At 40.9% G+C, this 16,404-nt stretch overlaps 1 protein-coding gene across 1 annotated transcript in view; it reads left to right on the top strand.

Moving 5' to 3' along the window:
* ASB3 (ankyrin repeat and SOCS box containing 3) overlaps positions 1–16,404 on the top strand; it is a 234,162-nt gene that overhangs the window by 193,524 nt on the left and 24,234 nt on the right. The window contains exons 12-13 of the transcript XR_011491912.1: positions 2,537–2,640; positions 3,223–3,376. The gene's annotated coding sequence lies outside the window, so the exon portion shown is untranslated. The remainder of the gene's footprint in view (positions 1–2,536; positions 2,641–3,222; positions 3,377–16,404) is intronic.

Genomic DNA, 16,404 nt, shown 5'->3' with positions numbered 1-16,404 from the left:
CCCATCACTTTGCGTGATGTATTCTCCATCTAAGTTAAATAAGCAGGGTGACAATATACAGCCTTGACATACTCCTTTCCCAATTTGGAACCAGTCTGCTGTTCCATGTCTGGTTCTAACTATTGCTTCTTGACCTGCATACAGATTTCTCAGGAGACAGGTAAGGTGGTCTGGTATTCCCATCTCTTTCAGAATTTTCCACAGTTTCTTGTGATCTACACAGTCAAAGGCTTTGGCATAATCAATAAAGTAGAAGTAGATGTTTTTATGGAATTCTCTTGCTTTTTTGATGATCCAACAGATGTTGGAAGTTTGATCTCTGGTTCCTCTGCCTTTTCTAAATCCAGCTTGAACATCTGAAAGTTCACAGTTCACGTACTGTTGAAGCCTGGCTTGGAGAATTTTGAGCATTACTTTGCTAGCGTGTGAGATGTAGTGCAATTGTGCAGTAGTTTGAGCATTCTTTGCCATTGCCTTTCTTTGGGACTGGAATAAAAACTGACCTTTTTCCTGTCCTGAGGTCACTGCTGAGTTTTCCAAATTTGCTGGCATACTGAGTGCAGCGCTTTCACAGCATTATCTTTTAGGATTTGAAATAGCTCAACTGGAATTCCATCACCTCCACTAGCTTTCTTCAGAGTGATGCTTTCTAAGGCCCACTTGACTTTGGACTCCAGAATGTCTGGTTCTACGTGAGTGATCACACCATTATGGTTATCTGTGTCATGAAGATCTTTTTTGTATAGTTCCTCTGTGTATTCTTGCCATCTGTTCTCAATATCTTCTGCTTCTGTTAGGTTCATACCATTTCTGTCCTTTATTGTGTCCATCTTTGCATGAAATGTTCCCTTGGTATCACTAATTTTCTTGAAGAGATCTCTAGTCTTTCCCATTCTATTGTTTTCCTCTATTTCTTTGCATTGATCACTGTATACATGTTATTAAACTCTTGTTTGATTTTCTCTTCTTAATCTGTCTCATATCAGTTTAATTCCTGGGTCAGCCAGAAGAACCTAGAAGAAAGAACCTAGAAGAAAGGAGGAAAATTTCTTGCTCCATTACAGACCCTAAGCAGATAATCATAACTTATAAGTGTCCTCAGTGAGTGGCCCACTCTGTGCTACCTACTATGTTCTCTACGGAGCATGCAGTCTGCTGGGGGAAACATCCAAAGCCATCTGAAACCACAGGCTAAACCAGACTCCCAGATATTGCAGTGGTGTAGAAGGCTCCTGCTGAGAATGCAGCTCTCTGAGAATAAACCCTCTGAAACCCACTTGAGTTCAGCTTGCAACTCACATGAATGAGTATACAGTGTGGTTACTTCTTAGCAGTAGAACATAACTCTCTTGAGTCATTGCTTCTCTATATTATAGGTTCCACTAATAAGATGATGGCATCTTACTAGACAAAACCTTGTATACCCAGAATAAGCATCTGTGTATTATCCCCCAAAAGCCTGAGATAGAAGAGACCATGTCAGAGCACAAAACATGTATAGGCTTGTGCCAGGTAATAAGGGTCTCAGTCGTTTTGGCCACTTACTGGCTCTGTGACCTTGGGCAGATCACTTAATTGTTCTGCACTTTGGTTTCCTCATCTGCAAAATAGGGTTAATAGAACCTACTTCCTGGGGCTGTTGTATTAAATAAGAGAACATATGTAAAATATCCATCATGGTACTTGGAATAAAATAGGTACTCAAAAATTGTACCTTTATTACTTTTATTGTGGTGATTTCCCATAATAGTAACTCTAACATAAAACAGTTAAACTGATTTGCATGTACTACTTAGATATGCAGTTCACTCTGGTTATTTAAATCCATTTTTATTTCATATTCAGTTTGAGGTATAGTTCCTGTCATGAATATTACTTTTAGTCTTTATACCAGAAACACTCAGAAAATTATTGCTAGCAATGTATAATAATTATAGTATTTTTGAATTCATGTTTTAAAAAATAACCAGTCATAGTTATAAATATCTAAGTGTAATATTTCCCTTTCTACTGAAGGGAAAATATTTTTTATTTATTGCAGTTCTACCTCTGAAAATAAACACCACAGTGTAAACATACCAGCAAGGCTGTCTTGAGTTTAAAAATCAGTTAAAATAAATTTAATTTCAGGGACAGGTAATGAATGAACACCTCAAACCTTTCTTTGAGAATAGATAAATTCTAAGGGTAAAGGTGCTGAAAAGTGGCTACTCAAAATGAAATGTTGTCTCAAATTCTGGCTGAAACCAGTGTGTTATCACCACCATTATTGTTAAGTTTGCTGGGCTTTTGCTGTTGTTGTTAAGTCACTAAGTCATGTCCACGTGGATTATAGCCTGCTACGTGTCTCTGTCCATTGGCTTTCCCAGGCAAGAATACTGGAGTGAGTTGCCATTTCCTTCTCCAGGGGATCTTCCTGATCTAGGGATTGAACCTACATTTCTTTCATTGGCAGGCAGATTCATTACCATCGAGCAATGGGGGAGGCTCTTGCTGGGCTTAATAATGTATCATAATTTGTCTTTGCCTTTCATAGAAATGAGGTCTCACCTTGCAAAAATATCAGGGGTCTTCACATTCACAAGTGGACTTTCTGGCTCAGAGAAGAACTGCTGATAGTTGAAAGGTGCATTGATGTTTGTAAGTAACTCCAGCCAGGGACTTGTCTGGTGTTCCAGTGGTTAAGAATTTGCCTTGCATTGCACAGGATGCAGGTTCAATCCCCGGTCAGGAAACTAAGATCCCACATGCTACAGAGCAACTAAACCCTTGTGCCCCAAATACTGAGCCTGTGCGCTCTGGAGACCATGTGTCACAACTAGAGAGTCTGTGTTCCTCTCTGAAAGATCTCTCATGATGCCCTGAAGATCTCGAGTGCTGCAACTAAGACCCGATGCAGTCAAGTAAGTAAATAAATATTAAAAAAAGAAAGCACATCCATTTCCCACAGGACCCACAGTTTCTGATTCTGGAGACAGAGTAATTATCACTACACCTGTGGGGCTTCTACCCCTCTATCCCCAGCTGGTCTCTGTTCGGGGACATTCCTCCCTCTTTTCTTTCCATCAACCACCTTTTCTCCTCTATGTTGATACTGACTCCCTTGAGCTGTCCTATTTGTTGCTATGGTCCCATTATTCTTGATTTTGCTTAATTGCACTCTCCCACCTTCTATGTTGTATACTTCTTGGGTCGCTGGATTCTTCACTTCTGTCCCTGAAGACCACTGCAGTCACATTCTGAGTCACCTCTGATCTGGCCCTCAACTTACTCCACCTTTGGCCAAGCTTCAACTCCCTCCACCTGCAAGGAAGTCCTTCACATGAACTGGTCACCATGTGAATTGATGGTCTGTTTTGAGCCTTGCTACAATCAGGTGAGTCCATGTTGCTTATATAACCTAGAGCTAAGAGGAGTTCATTTACTCTTTTTTCTCTCTTGAATTAATCCTCTGGCTTTAGAACCCACTTCACTGGCCAGATGATGCCTCAGGTGGGCTTTTCTCTCTATATATGGTGGAAAAAAATTTTTTGTCAGTTTAAATACTGTTGCTTTAGGAGATTGTGTTCGAACTACAATCTGCGATCCGTTAGTGGGTCATGAAATCAACATGACAGGTTGCAGCCAAGTAGAAATTTTTCATTAAACAATAAAGTAGAATAAAAAAAATCAGAGAGCATCTTAATGAGGATGTAGCGTCTTTACATCTTTTTCTCTCTTCCTGTCGTCTATCATGTTTGTCTGTGTATATATATGCTGGGTTGCCATATAAATGTATTTCTCACTGAGGTTCCTGACCAAGAAACTTTGGACTAGAATAATTCAAATTCTAGTAGAATTAGAGCAGAATTTCACCAGGAAGAATATTTTCTTTTGTTTTGAAAATTAAGTACCTCCTTGGGATTATGGCTTCATAAAAATTGTGATCCCTGTGTGTAACCTTTTCCCCAGCTCCATCCCAACCACAACATGACCTGCTCAGAAGAAGGCATTCAAGAGAGAAAATGACATGTATAATAAAGTTACTACTTCCACTGATTAATTTTGCTTAATTGCATTCTCCCACCTTCTATGTTGTATACTTCTTGGGTTGCTGGAGTCTTCCCTTCTGTCCCTGGAGACCACTGCAGTCACATTCTGAGTCACCTCTGATCTGGCCCTCTTTCCATGGTTAAGAAAGCCCAGGGTTTGGGGTCCCTGCAAATAAATAAGAGAGGCACATGGGAGACATTTGCTGGAGGCTGAGGTTTAGGGGTATAGAGGACAGGACAGATGGATGGAAAGACAGATAAACATATAAACAAAGCTGGTATCATGGAGGTAAGAGAGCGAGGAGATCCCATATACAAAATTTTAAGGAGTGATGGGGTTGGAGAGGGTGGCACTGGGGAGGAGGTGAGACAGAGTACCTGAAAAACTTTAGCACATGGATGTACATTAGTCAGCTTTAAGTTACATGTTCTATGCTGCACTCCATTACTTTCAAATCCTCACACAAAAGCTTGTTTTGCTCACAGCCTTGCATTTGTCGTGTTCTTCAGAAAGAAGTCAAAAGATGATGGTCCTAGAGCTCCTAAGGTAGAACCAGTTAGCATCTAGAGAACTTCTGTGAAGCAGGGTTGATCCAGGTGTGGAAGCCAGATAAACCTCTTTCCCTCAAAGATACCAGATGCCATTTGAAAAGGCAGGAAGGATAAGTACTGATATCTTGTGGTGTTGATGTCCTCTAGCCAAAGACCACCAGTAACAGAAAAGCTGTGAAACAAGCTGAGGCTGTTGCTTGTTAAACTGTGTGGCATCCCAGGGAGAGGATGTTCAGTTATAAGATTTGAACTTGTGTTGGTGATGTATGGGGAGGTTTTAAGGAAACAGAGCTTTGCTCTGATTGGATGCTGTCAAAAGGAGGGGTAATTCTCTGATTGGGTATCTTAACCAGACTAAAGGAGAGGCTCAAGGTGTAATTGGTAAAGAAACAGCAGCCACTTTTGTTACCAGGGATGGGGATATTTTGGTGTTTTGTGGGTTGGACCATGTTCATGGTTTAATCTGTGTTCATACATGTGGAGTTGTCCTATTTCTGTCTTTACCCATCATGGTCACAGAGTGGCCTTGTCTGATATTGATGTTCCATAAAATTGTTATGTTCAACAGAAGAACACCCACCTGTGTGTGCCAGGCCAGTTCCTGGATGTTAGGGGCTGCTTTTCTCTTTCTCAAGAGTATTATTGTTTGAATCATTTTACTTGAATATTAAGATAGGCTTTAAGATTGGGGACATCAAGGTGACAAACATACTTGTATGCTTAATATATAATATATTTTATATATATATAAAAGTTGCCTAGGTAGTTGTTGTCATGCATGTTAAGTACTAAGCTCCCTCCTTGAAAGGAGGGGACATTCACATCCTCTCATTAATTAAAGGAAATTGCCCATCTCTCTCGTGAATCTCATTCATACCATCAAAATTGCAAATTAACAAATTAGAAAGCTGTGCCCCTGACTTAAACGTTTTCTAGTGTAATTTGAGCCACAAGGTCATATGTCTTTAATGATGACTAGAACTGATTACCTCCATACATAATAATGGGATCCTGTGGCTATGGAGTTGCAGCATTCTTTACTAAAAATCAGAAACTCTATGGATAGTCTGAAGCAGGCAACTTCCTCGAGGCAGCAGGTGGGGCTGGGGAATGGTGCTGGCAACACATGTCTGTGTGCTAAATTCAGCTGAGCTCCATTTGAAAGACAGCTGCCTGGGCTGCAAAGGAAAACTTAGATCTATAATGAATCACTGCACAGCAGAGTGGGTTAATACAATGTTATCACCAAGAAATCATTTATAATGATGGTAGATTATACAATGAAGCAATATGCTGACTTTAATTCTAGTGCCATATGGCTTTAGGTTTAAGTTTATGTCTTTAGGGGGTGGGATGAGATGGTTTAAGGCTTTTTACATAAAGAAGATCATAAAAGCGTGATGTTATTTTATTAGTAGAGTGGAAATCTCAATAAAATATAGACCCAAGACAGAAAATAAAGATGGAGGGGAACATAGCAAATGCAGGATGACTTTTGTTATTTTGTAGTCACTGACAACTCTGGGATATTTATGGTTTCTTTTCATGATTCCTGAAACAGTAGGTGACTTCAGAATGCCCAGCTTCTACTGTGGGACTGTAGCATTAAGTGCAAACCTGTCTCTGAGTACTTGGATTAGGGGTGGCATGGAATGCGTATATCCAAGTCAAGAATTTTGCTTGAGTAATGCTGAATTGAGTGATGATAATTCTAGTAATAGCTAATATTTTTGAAGTATCCAGTATCAGATACTGGGCTTAAGGTTTTCATACATATCTGAATTAATTCTCAACACAAATTTTTAAGGTTGAAAATTGGAATATTTCCTGTCATATCAATAAACAAGGATGTTACAGTCATCAGCAATTCCAGCCCTCCAGGGCACTCAGGAAGGAGAAGAATTCCTGTGATTGACAGCCATTAGGCTGCAGCCACTCCCTCTGGGGAGCCCCGAGGAACTCAGGATATGAAAAACAAGAGATACTGGCCCCAGATACCTGAGATGCGTATAAAAGAAATGATTTCAGTGAGCCCAGACTCTTGCATCTTCTTACATAGAAAAGCACTAAATTCCTTAACTTGGGATATCTGATTTTTGTTGTAAGCTTCTATATAACCTAGTTCCTCCCCCTGCCTCCTTGGAGCAGTTCTCTCAAGGCTACTTGAGATGCTGCCTCCTGGGGCTTAAGTCCTAAAAACTTCATTGAATAAAACATAGCTCAACTTTTAGGTTGTGACTATTTTTTAAGTCAACAAGGTACTAATGCTCTCATTTTACAGGATGGGCACACTGAGGCTTTGAGGAGTTAAATCATTTGTTCAAAGTCACATAGCTAATAAATACAAGCCTTAAACTGGTATAAATAGAAGAGAAAATGAAAATATTCAGTGATTGGGATACCAAGAAGTGTTTCAGAGGTAGAAACATCTGTTTGGATTTCTTGGTCCAATTAAGGCATTCATTGAGGATCCACCCTGCAGGGTGTCAACACAGGTACTGGATTCCCACTGTCCTATAAACAAGCCACCTACATGAGTGAGAGTGTCCAGGGGAGGCCTGGACACAGAGGCCTTGGGGCCCATGCCAGTAGAGACAGTTACCAAGAAAGTGACAGGCTTCCGTGAAGACACCTGTAGGCCACACTCCACTTTGACACATATCTTATGATTTAAAATGCTACCCACAAGTGCCTGCAAAGGTTACAGGCTCCCTGTTTCTCAGAAAAGACCTTTGGCATTGAGGGGTGTCACTCAACTTGCTTAAAGTACACAGGACAAAAAGCTGTGTCTTCTAAGTGCAAAACTCATTTTGGATCACAGCAGGTGCAGGTCAGTCGTACTGAGATAAAAGACTTCACCAGATGCCCTTCTCTGTACCTCTTTCCCCTGTTCTAGCCAAATGCTCACCCTTGCGTCAGCTGTGAGCCTTGGGTCTGCCAGGTGTTGGGACTGATGCCTCCATCTCCCCAGATACTACAGGCGGCAGGGCTACAAGATCAGTTGTGCGTCATCTGGTGCCTGACTGATGACTCTGTCTAAACTCCTGGCTCTGCTTCTATTGCTTGTTCACCCTCCTGAGCTCTGGTCTGTGGTAGCCTCTGACCTGGGATACCTGTGCATCCTTCAAATCATGTCTGCCTCCTGTTCTCCGTACCAGCCACTCCACTCATCTAGGACCTGCCTCAGGTCCCGAGCCCTGTGTTTCATTGTCTCTTAGCTCTCCAGGGCCAAATCAGTCTTTTATTCTTAATTTGGGGAGTAGATTATGATATAAAGAGCTTCCCTGGTGGCACAGCTGGTAAAGAAACTGCCTGCAATGCAGGAGACTTTGGTTCAATCCCTGGGTCAGGAAGATCCTCTGGAGAAGGGATACCCACTCCAGTATTCTTGCCTGGAGAATCCCATGGACAGAGGAGCCTAGTGTGTTGCAGTCCATAGGGTCACCAAGAGTTGATAAAATATTGACTTTATTTTTCCAAATATAAAGTTACATTAAAATATTGAATATGCTTGAAAAAAAAAAACATGTATTTCCCTACCACTAGACCCAAGACATATCTGATATTCCTCTCTGAGATTTTACACTGAGGTCAGTAAAATCCTCTAGCATAGTGGTTCTGAAACCTGATTTCCCATTAGAACCTTTGAGAAGTTTGAAAGAATGTTTGTGCCCCACCACTCCGCACTCCAGAGACTCTGATTTAGCTGCTCTAAAGGGTGGGCTTAGGAAACCACAGATAATTCTAACATGTAGTCAGGATTAGAAACTATTAAGCTGGGACTATCAGTATTTTTAATGTTAGGTGAAGCTTAAGATTTGCCTTAGAAGGTAGGACTGCCAGATTTAGTAAATAGAAGTCCAAGACACCAAGTTGAATTTGAATTTCAGATAAATGACAAATAATTTTTATTATAAGTATATCCCACACAATATTTAGGGCATATTGTCACTAAAAATTATTTGTTATTTAACTAGGCATCTTGCATTTTATTTGACAAACTTATTTTTAGGGAGAATCCCTATAGTTTAGAAAATGTATTTTCCTTTTTCTTGTTTGATTTATACTCAAATTAATGCTGTTCTTTGTGCTTATGTTCCACTGAGAAGGTGTATGAAACCAAGGTTCCTGCTTACACTCTCCCAGAAATTTCTCCAGGAGAAAGCCTTACATATTCAAAGAAATCAGTGTTTGAGCTAGCAGTAAATTTCTCACTGTCTGGTTCCCTCTCACTTTTGCACACTCTGGTTGGTGGCTTATCAAGCCAACTTTGTAATCAGACCAATATGCTAGTTTCTTTTTTGAGACAAATTAGCCCATAAGTCAATTTTCCTAGCTTAGAACAAGAAAGTATTCCAAAGAGCTCTTTTTGGAAGAACTATGGGAGACCTAGGAACAAAGTGTTGTAGTTGAAGAGGGAGGAGTGTGTGATGGGATATGGAGAAAGCATGTGTTACATTGGCTTTGCCAAATGGAAGCAAAATGATTGTAAACCAATATTTCATCAATAATGCATCTTTATTTTGAAGACATTAGAGGTAACTAAGTGTTTACAAGCTTTATGACAGTTCTGACATTTTAATGGACCCTTAAATGAAGTGAATTATTAAAAAGCATACTTTGGATGAGGTCATGGACTCTTTAAGTTTAGGAATCAATAGAAATAGACTGTGTTTGCCAATATGCTACAGTTATGCCAGTAATTTGTGCTGTTAGGTTATTATAATGGAACAATGAGAACCTGCCTTCTTCCCCTTACTGCCCACCCTTCTAAAATTTGTCAAGATGATCAGATACACAACAAGGATCCAATACTGAAAGCTTCTTTTTCAGTTCTTATTTGGAAAATATACCTATGTGTTGATTAAATCATTAGGCTGAAAATAGCAAGAATAAAAACAAAAATAAGATAGAGATAGTATCTGTCGCTTCCTATCTTTTTCTTAATGATCTGATTGTTTTTGCCTGATTGCAAACATCTGGATTGCTCCAAACATCAAGTGTTAATAGTATTTCAAAATTTAAAAAAGAAATCTTTTCTCCAAGTGGAATATTCTGTACAAGACCAAACTGTATGTAATACAGATAAAAAAGCAGAGCTTTTCACTCAAAGAGGGGGTCAGAACCAAGCTCTACTTTCTCAATTCCTCCTACCCTCATCTGAGATATTTCTGCAGAATCCTTAGCATTCTATGGAGTTCATGTGCTTAGTCACTCAGTCGTGTCTGACTCTTTGTGACCCTATGAACTGTAGCCCGCCAGCCTCCTCTGTCCATGGGATTCTCCAGGCAACAATACTGAAGTGGTTGCCATGCCCTCCTCCAGGGAATCTTCCCAACCCAGAGACCAAACCCACATCTTCTGCATTGCAGGCTGATTCTTTACCGTTTGAACTATCAGGGAAGCCCATGGAGCTCATAGAATCTGTGAAAAACACTTATATAGATCATCAAATTTATTTTAACTTGTTATTTAACTTCAAGTTGTTTGGATATTTGCAATCATTTAGATGGTTATTAATAGGACCAACCATTGTTCATTTGTGACAGGATCTGTAGAATAGGGCAGTTTAGTGCTCTTACTATCAAAATCTTGTCAGAGTGCTCAGTTTTCAATGTATTGTTGGAGAAAAAGAGATTCGAGAGATTTGCATTCAATGGAAGTAGCAAATGCCACTTGTCATTCATTTTAACTCATCCTTTTGAATTGGAGGCTGTAAGGGCTTAGTGTTCTGTACTTGTATCTGAGAAAGAAGGTAAGCACCCTGAGTACAAAGGCATTTGGGACAGAGGAGAGAAGCAGTTATGCAATCTCTTGGTGTGGTGAAGACTGAGGGAGGTTCATGGAATACCCTCTCCTAGATGTGCACTGTCTATTGAACACTTTCACAATTCAGAAATCAGGTGCTTAAACTTGAACCACATTTTCTAAATGGTATGAGAGAAATAAGTGAGCAACGAGAAAAATATCAAAGAGGTTTTAAAATTTATAATGCCTTCAGCTGAAAATAACAGAAAAGACATCTAAAAGTGTCCAAGCCAGGCTTCAACAATACGTGAACCATGAACTTCCAGATGTTCAAGCTGGTTTTAGAAAAGGCAGAGGGACCAGAGATTAAGTCGCCAACATCCGCTGGATCATCAAAAAAGCAAGAGAGTTCCAGAAAAACATCTACTTCTGCTTTATTGACTATGCCAAAGCCTTTGACTGTGTGGACCACAATAAACTGTGGAAAATTCTGAAAGAGATGGGAATACCAGACCACCTGACTTGCCACTTGAGAAATCTGTATGCAGGTCAGGAGACAACAGTTAGAACTGGACATGGAACAACAAACTGGTTCCAAATAGGAAAAGGAGTACGTCAAGGCTGTATATTGTCACCCTGCTTATTTAACTTATATGCAGAGTTCAGTTCAGTTCAGTCGCTCAGTCGTGTCCGACTCTTTGCGACCCCATGAATAGAAGCATGCCAGGACTCTCTGTCCATCACCAACTTCCAGAGTTTAATCAAACTCATGTCCATTGAGTCGGTGATGCCATCCAGCCATCTCATCCTCTGTCGTCCCCTTCTCCTCCTGCCCCCAATCCCTCCCAGCATCAGGGTCTTTTTCAATGAGTCAATTCTTCGCATGAGGTGGCCAAGGTATTAGAGTTTCAGCTTCAGCATCAGTCCTTCCAATGAACACCCAGGACTGATCTCCTTTCGGATGGACTGGTTGGATCTCCTTGCAGTCCAAGGAACTCTCAAGAGTCTTCTCCAACACCACAGTTCAAAAGCATCAATTTTTCAGCACTCAGCTTTCTTCACTGTCCAACTCTCACATCCATACGTGACCAATGGAAAAACCATAGCCTTGACCAGATGGACCTTTTTTGGCAAAGTAATGTCTCTGCTTTTTAATATGCTATCTAGGTTGGTTATAACTTTCCTTCCAAGGAGTAAGCATCTTTTAATTTCATGTCTGCAGTCACCATTTGCAGTGATTTTGGAGCCCCCCCCAAAATAAAGTCTGACACTGTTTCCACTGTTTCCCCATCTATTTCCCATGAAGTGATGGGACCAGATGCCATGATCTTAGTTTTCTAAATGTTGAGCTTTAAGCCAACTTTTTCACTCTCCTCTTTCACTTTCATCAAGAGGCTTTTTAGTGGGGGGAGGAGCCAAGATGGTGGAGGAATAGGACGGAGAGACCACTTTCTCTCCTACAAATTCATCGAAAGAACATTTGAATGCTGAGCAAATTTTACAAAACAACTTCTGATCGCTAGCAGAGGACATCAGGCGCCCAGAAAAGCAGCCCATTGTCTTCGAAGGGAGGTAGGACAAAATATAAACGATAATAAGGGAATCAAAAGAGCTACGGACAGAGACCCGTCCCGGGAAGGGAGTCTTAATAGAGGAAGTTTCCAATCACCAGGAAACCCTCGCACTGGCGGGACTGGGGGAAGTTTTCGGCAATCTAACTGGGAGGAAAAATTAAACAAGGCCCACAGATTACGTGCCTAAAAGCAACTCCCAAAAGAAAAGTACCCCAGACGCCCGTACCCGCCAGCAACAAGTGGGGCGGAACGGAGAGGAGCGGGCGGCATTGCTTAGGGTAAGGACCAGCCCGAAGACCCTGAGAGCAATCGGAGGGAGCTTTTTTAAACTGTGGGATAGCAAGGGACAAAATTAACTGGCCCGAACACACTGCTGGTGGTTCGCAAAACAAAGGGACTGAGAATCTCCAGAGAAGAGCCGGCCCATCCCCGCTGGAGGTAGGAGGCAGTGGGGAGGGGAAAAGGGCAAACTCAGCCCCTGAGAAGCCACCCCCTCCCACACTACAAACAGGCCTCCGGGTTCTAGCTAAAGACTTCCTGAGACCCGACTGGCGGCGCGCGCTGGGGCCGCGGAGGGAAAAAGTGCGACGTACCCGGGGAGATTGCGCCCAAGCCTCTGGCTGCCTGGGCCGCTCGCCACAGAGGGAAAAGGCGTGCTGCACCCGGGAGAGTACGCCCAAGCCTCTGGCTGCCTGGGCCGCTCGCCACAGAGGGAAAAGGTGCGCTGCACCCGGGAAAGTACGCCCAAGCCTCTGGCTGCCTGAACCGCTCAGGCCGGGGAAGGCACAAAACGCAGGAGCAACCAAATCAGCGCTTTTGTGGAGTACCCGAAAACTGGAACCGCACTCAACGCAGGGCCCGCTCCATATAGAGCAGCCGGGAGCCTGAGCAGTGTAGACGGCGAAAGCACACACACCCGTGAGCGGGGCAAACCCAGTGTGACCGGAGCACGGTCAGTGCTATCCACACAGAGCTGTATCTGTCTGCAGCGCCCCGCCCTCCCCATAGCAGGACTGAACTGAACTAGAGAACCTAAATAAGAGATCACCTCCGCCCGCCTGTGTCAGGGCGGAAATTAGACACCAAAGAGACGGCAAACAGAAGCCAAATAAACAAAGGGAACCGCTTCAGAAAGGACCGGTGCAACAGATTAAAATCCCTGAAGGTAACACCGACTACACGGGAAGGGGCCTACAGATATCGGGAAGTGTAAGCTGGAAAGAGGAGCTATCTGAAATTGAACTGAACCTATGCTGACCGCAACAACTCCAGAGAAATTCCTAGATATATATGTACATATTTTTTTTTATTTAAAAAAAAATTTTTTTTTCTTTTTTTCTTTTTCTTTTTTATTTTTTCTCTTTTATTTTCTTTTATAATTCCCTATTACTCCCCCATTACTCCTCAACTTTCATTTTCATATATTTTTACGATTTTTTTAATTAGGGAAAAATTTTTTTTCCTTTTTTTTCCTTTTTCTTGTTTTTCTCTCCTATTTCCTTTTAAAGTCTTCTAATACTCCTCTATTATTCCTTAACTTTCATTTTCATTTCACTATAACCTTGCCAAAAAAAAAAAAAAGAGAGAGAGAGAGAGAAACCCTATTTTTAAACTGAACTTCATATACAGTTCTAAATTTTTTGTGTGTTTTTGTTTTTGTTTTTAAATATTGTATTTCAAAGAGTCTAACCTCTACACTAGATTTTCAATCTTTGTTTTTCAGTAGTATGTGATATAAATTTTGGTCATTTAAGAATCCAATATTCAGTTCCCATTTCTATTCAGGAGTGTGGTGATACTCTCCCACTTTTGACTCTCTGTTTTCTACCTCAGAACACCTCTATTTCCTCCATTCCCCTTCTCTTCCCAATCCAACTCTGTGAATCTTTGTGGGTGTCTGGGCTACGGAGAACACTTTGGGAACAGATAACTGCGTAGATCTGTCTCTCTCCTCTTGAGTCCCCTTTTTCTCCTCTTGCTCACCTCTATCTCCTTCCTCCCTCTCCTAATCTTCACGTAACTCTGTGAACCTCTCTGGTTGTCTCTCACAGTGGAGAATCTTTTCACCATTAATCTAGAAGTTTTATTATCAGTGCTGTATAGTTGGAGAAGTCTTGAGACTATTGGAAGAATAAAACTGAAATCCAGAGGCAGGAGACTTGAGCCCAAATCCTGAGAAAACCAGAAAACTCCTGACTACACGGAACATTAAGGAATAAGAGACCATCCAAAAGCTTCCATACCTACACCAAAACCAACCATCACCCAAGAGCCAATAAGCTCCAGTACAAGACATACCATGCAAATTCTTTAGCAACGCAGGAACATAGACCTGAGTGTCAACATACAGGCTCTCCAAAGTCACACCTAACACAGAGACCCATCGCAAAACTCATTACTGGACACTCCATTGCACTCCAGAGAGAAGAAATCCAATTCCACGCACCAGAACGCTGACACAAGCTTCCCTAACCAGGAAACCTTGACAAACCAATCGTCCAACCCACCCACTGGGTGAAACCTCCACAATAAAAAGGAACCTCAGACCACAAGAATACAGAAAGCCCACTCCAGACACAGCAATCTAAACAAGATGAAAAGGCAGAGAAATACCCAACAGCTAAAGGAACATGAAGAAAGCCCACCAAGTCAAACAAAAGAGGAGGAAATAGGGAATCTACCTGAAAAAGAATTTAGAATAATGATAATAAAAATGATCCAAAATCTTGAAAACAAAATGGAGTTACAAATAAATAGCCTGGATACAAAGATTGAGAAGATGCAAGAAATCTTTAACAAGGACCTAGAAGAAATAAAAAAAAGTGAATTAAAAATTAATAATGAAATAAATGAGATCAAAAACACTCTGGAGGGAACCATCAGTAGAATAACAGAGACAGAAGATAGGATAAGTGAGTTAGAAGATAAAATGGTGGAAATAAATGAAGCAGAGAGGAAAAAAGAAAAAAGAATCAAAAGAAATGAGGACAACCTCAGGGACCTCTGGGACAATGTGAAACGCCCCAACATTCGAATCATAGGAGTCCCAGAAGAAGAAGACAAAAAGAAAGGCCATGAGAAGGTACTCGAGGAGATAATAGCTGAAAACTTCCCTAAAATGGGGAAGGAAATAGCCAACCAAGTCCAAGAAACCCAGAGAGTCCCAAACAGGATAAACCCAAGGCGAAACACCCCAAGACACATATTAATCAAATTAACAAAGATCAAACACAAAGAACAAATATTAAAAGCAGCAAGGGAGAAACAACAAATAACACACAAAGGGATTCCCATAAGGATAACAGCTGATCTATCAATAGAAACCCTTCAGGCCAGAAGGGAATGGCAGGACATACTTAAAGTAATGAAAGAGAATAACCTACAACCTAGATTACTGTACCCAGCAAGGATCTCATTCAGATATGAAGGAGAACTCAAAAGCTTTACAGACAAGCAAAAGCTGAGAGAATTCAGCACCACCAAACCAGCTCTTCAACAAATACTAAAGGATCTTCTCTAGACAGGAAACACAGAAAGGTGGTATAAACGTGAACCCCAAACAACAAAATAAATGGCAATGGGACCATACCTATCAATAATTACCTTAAATGTAAATGGGTTGAATGCCCCAACCAAAAGACAAAGGCTGGCTGAATGGATACAAAAGCAAGACCCCTATATATGCTGTCTACAAGAGACCCACCTCAAAGCAAGGGACACATACAGACTAAAAGTGAAGGGCTGGAAAAAAATATTCCACGCAAACGGAGACCAAAAGAAAGCAGGAGTCACAATACTCATATCAGATAAAATAGACTTTCAAATAAAGTCTGTGAAAAGAGACAAAGATGGACACTACATAATGATCAAAGGATCAATCCAAGAAGAAGATATAACAATTATAAATATATATGCACCCAACATAGGAGCACCGCAATATGTAAGGCAAACGCTAACGAGTATGAAAGAGGAAATTAATAGTAACGCAATAATAGTAGGAGACTTTAATACCCCACTCACAACCATGGATAGATCAACTAAACAGAAAATGAACAAGGAAACACAAACTTTAACGGACACAATGGACCAGCTAGACCTAATTGACATCTATAGGACGTTTCACCCCAAAACAATCAACTTCACCTTTTTCTCAAGTGCACACGGAACCTTCTCCAGAATAGATCACATCCTGGGCCATAAATCTAGTCTTGGTAAATTCAAAAAGATTGAAATCATTCCAGTCATCTTTTCTGACCACAGTGCAGTAAGATTAGATCTCAATTACAGGAAAAAAATTATTAAAAATTCAAACATATGGAGGCTAAACAACACGCTTCTGAATAACCAACAAATCATAGAAGAAATCAAAAAAGAAATCAAAATATGCATAGAAAAGAATGAAAATGAAAACACAACAACCCAAAACCTATGGGACACTGTAAAAGCAGTGCTAAGGGGAAGATTCATAGCATTACAGGCCTACCTCAAGAAACAAGAAA

This window comes from Odocoileus virginianus, chromosome 2 (genome assembly GCF_023699985.2).
Source record: "Odocoileus virginianus isolate 20LAN1187 ecotype Illinois chromosome 2, Ovbor_1.2, whole genome shotgun sequence".
Classification (NCBI taxonomy): Eukaryota; Metazoa; Chordata; class Mammalia; order Artiodactyla; family Cervidae; genus Odocoileus; species Odocoileus virginianus.
This window is presented reverse-complemented; position numbering and strand designations above follow the sequence as displayed.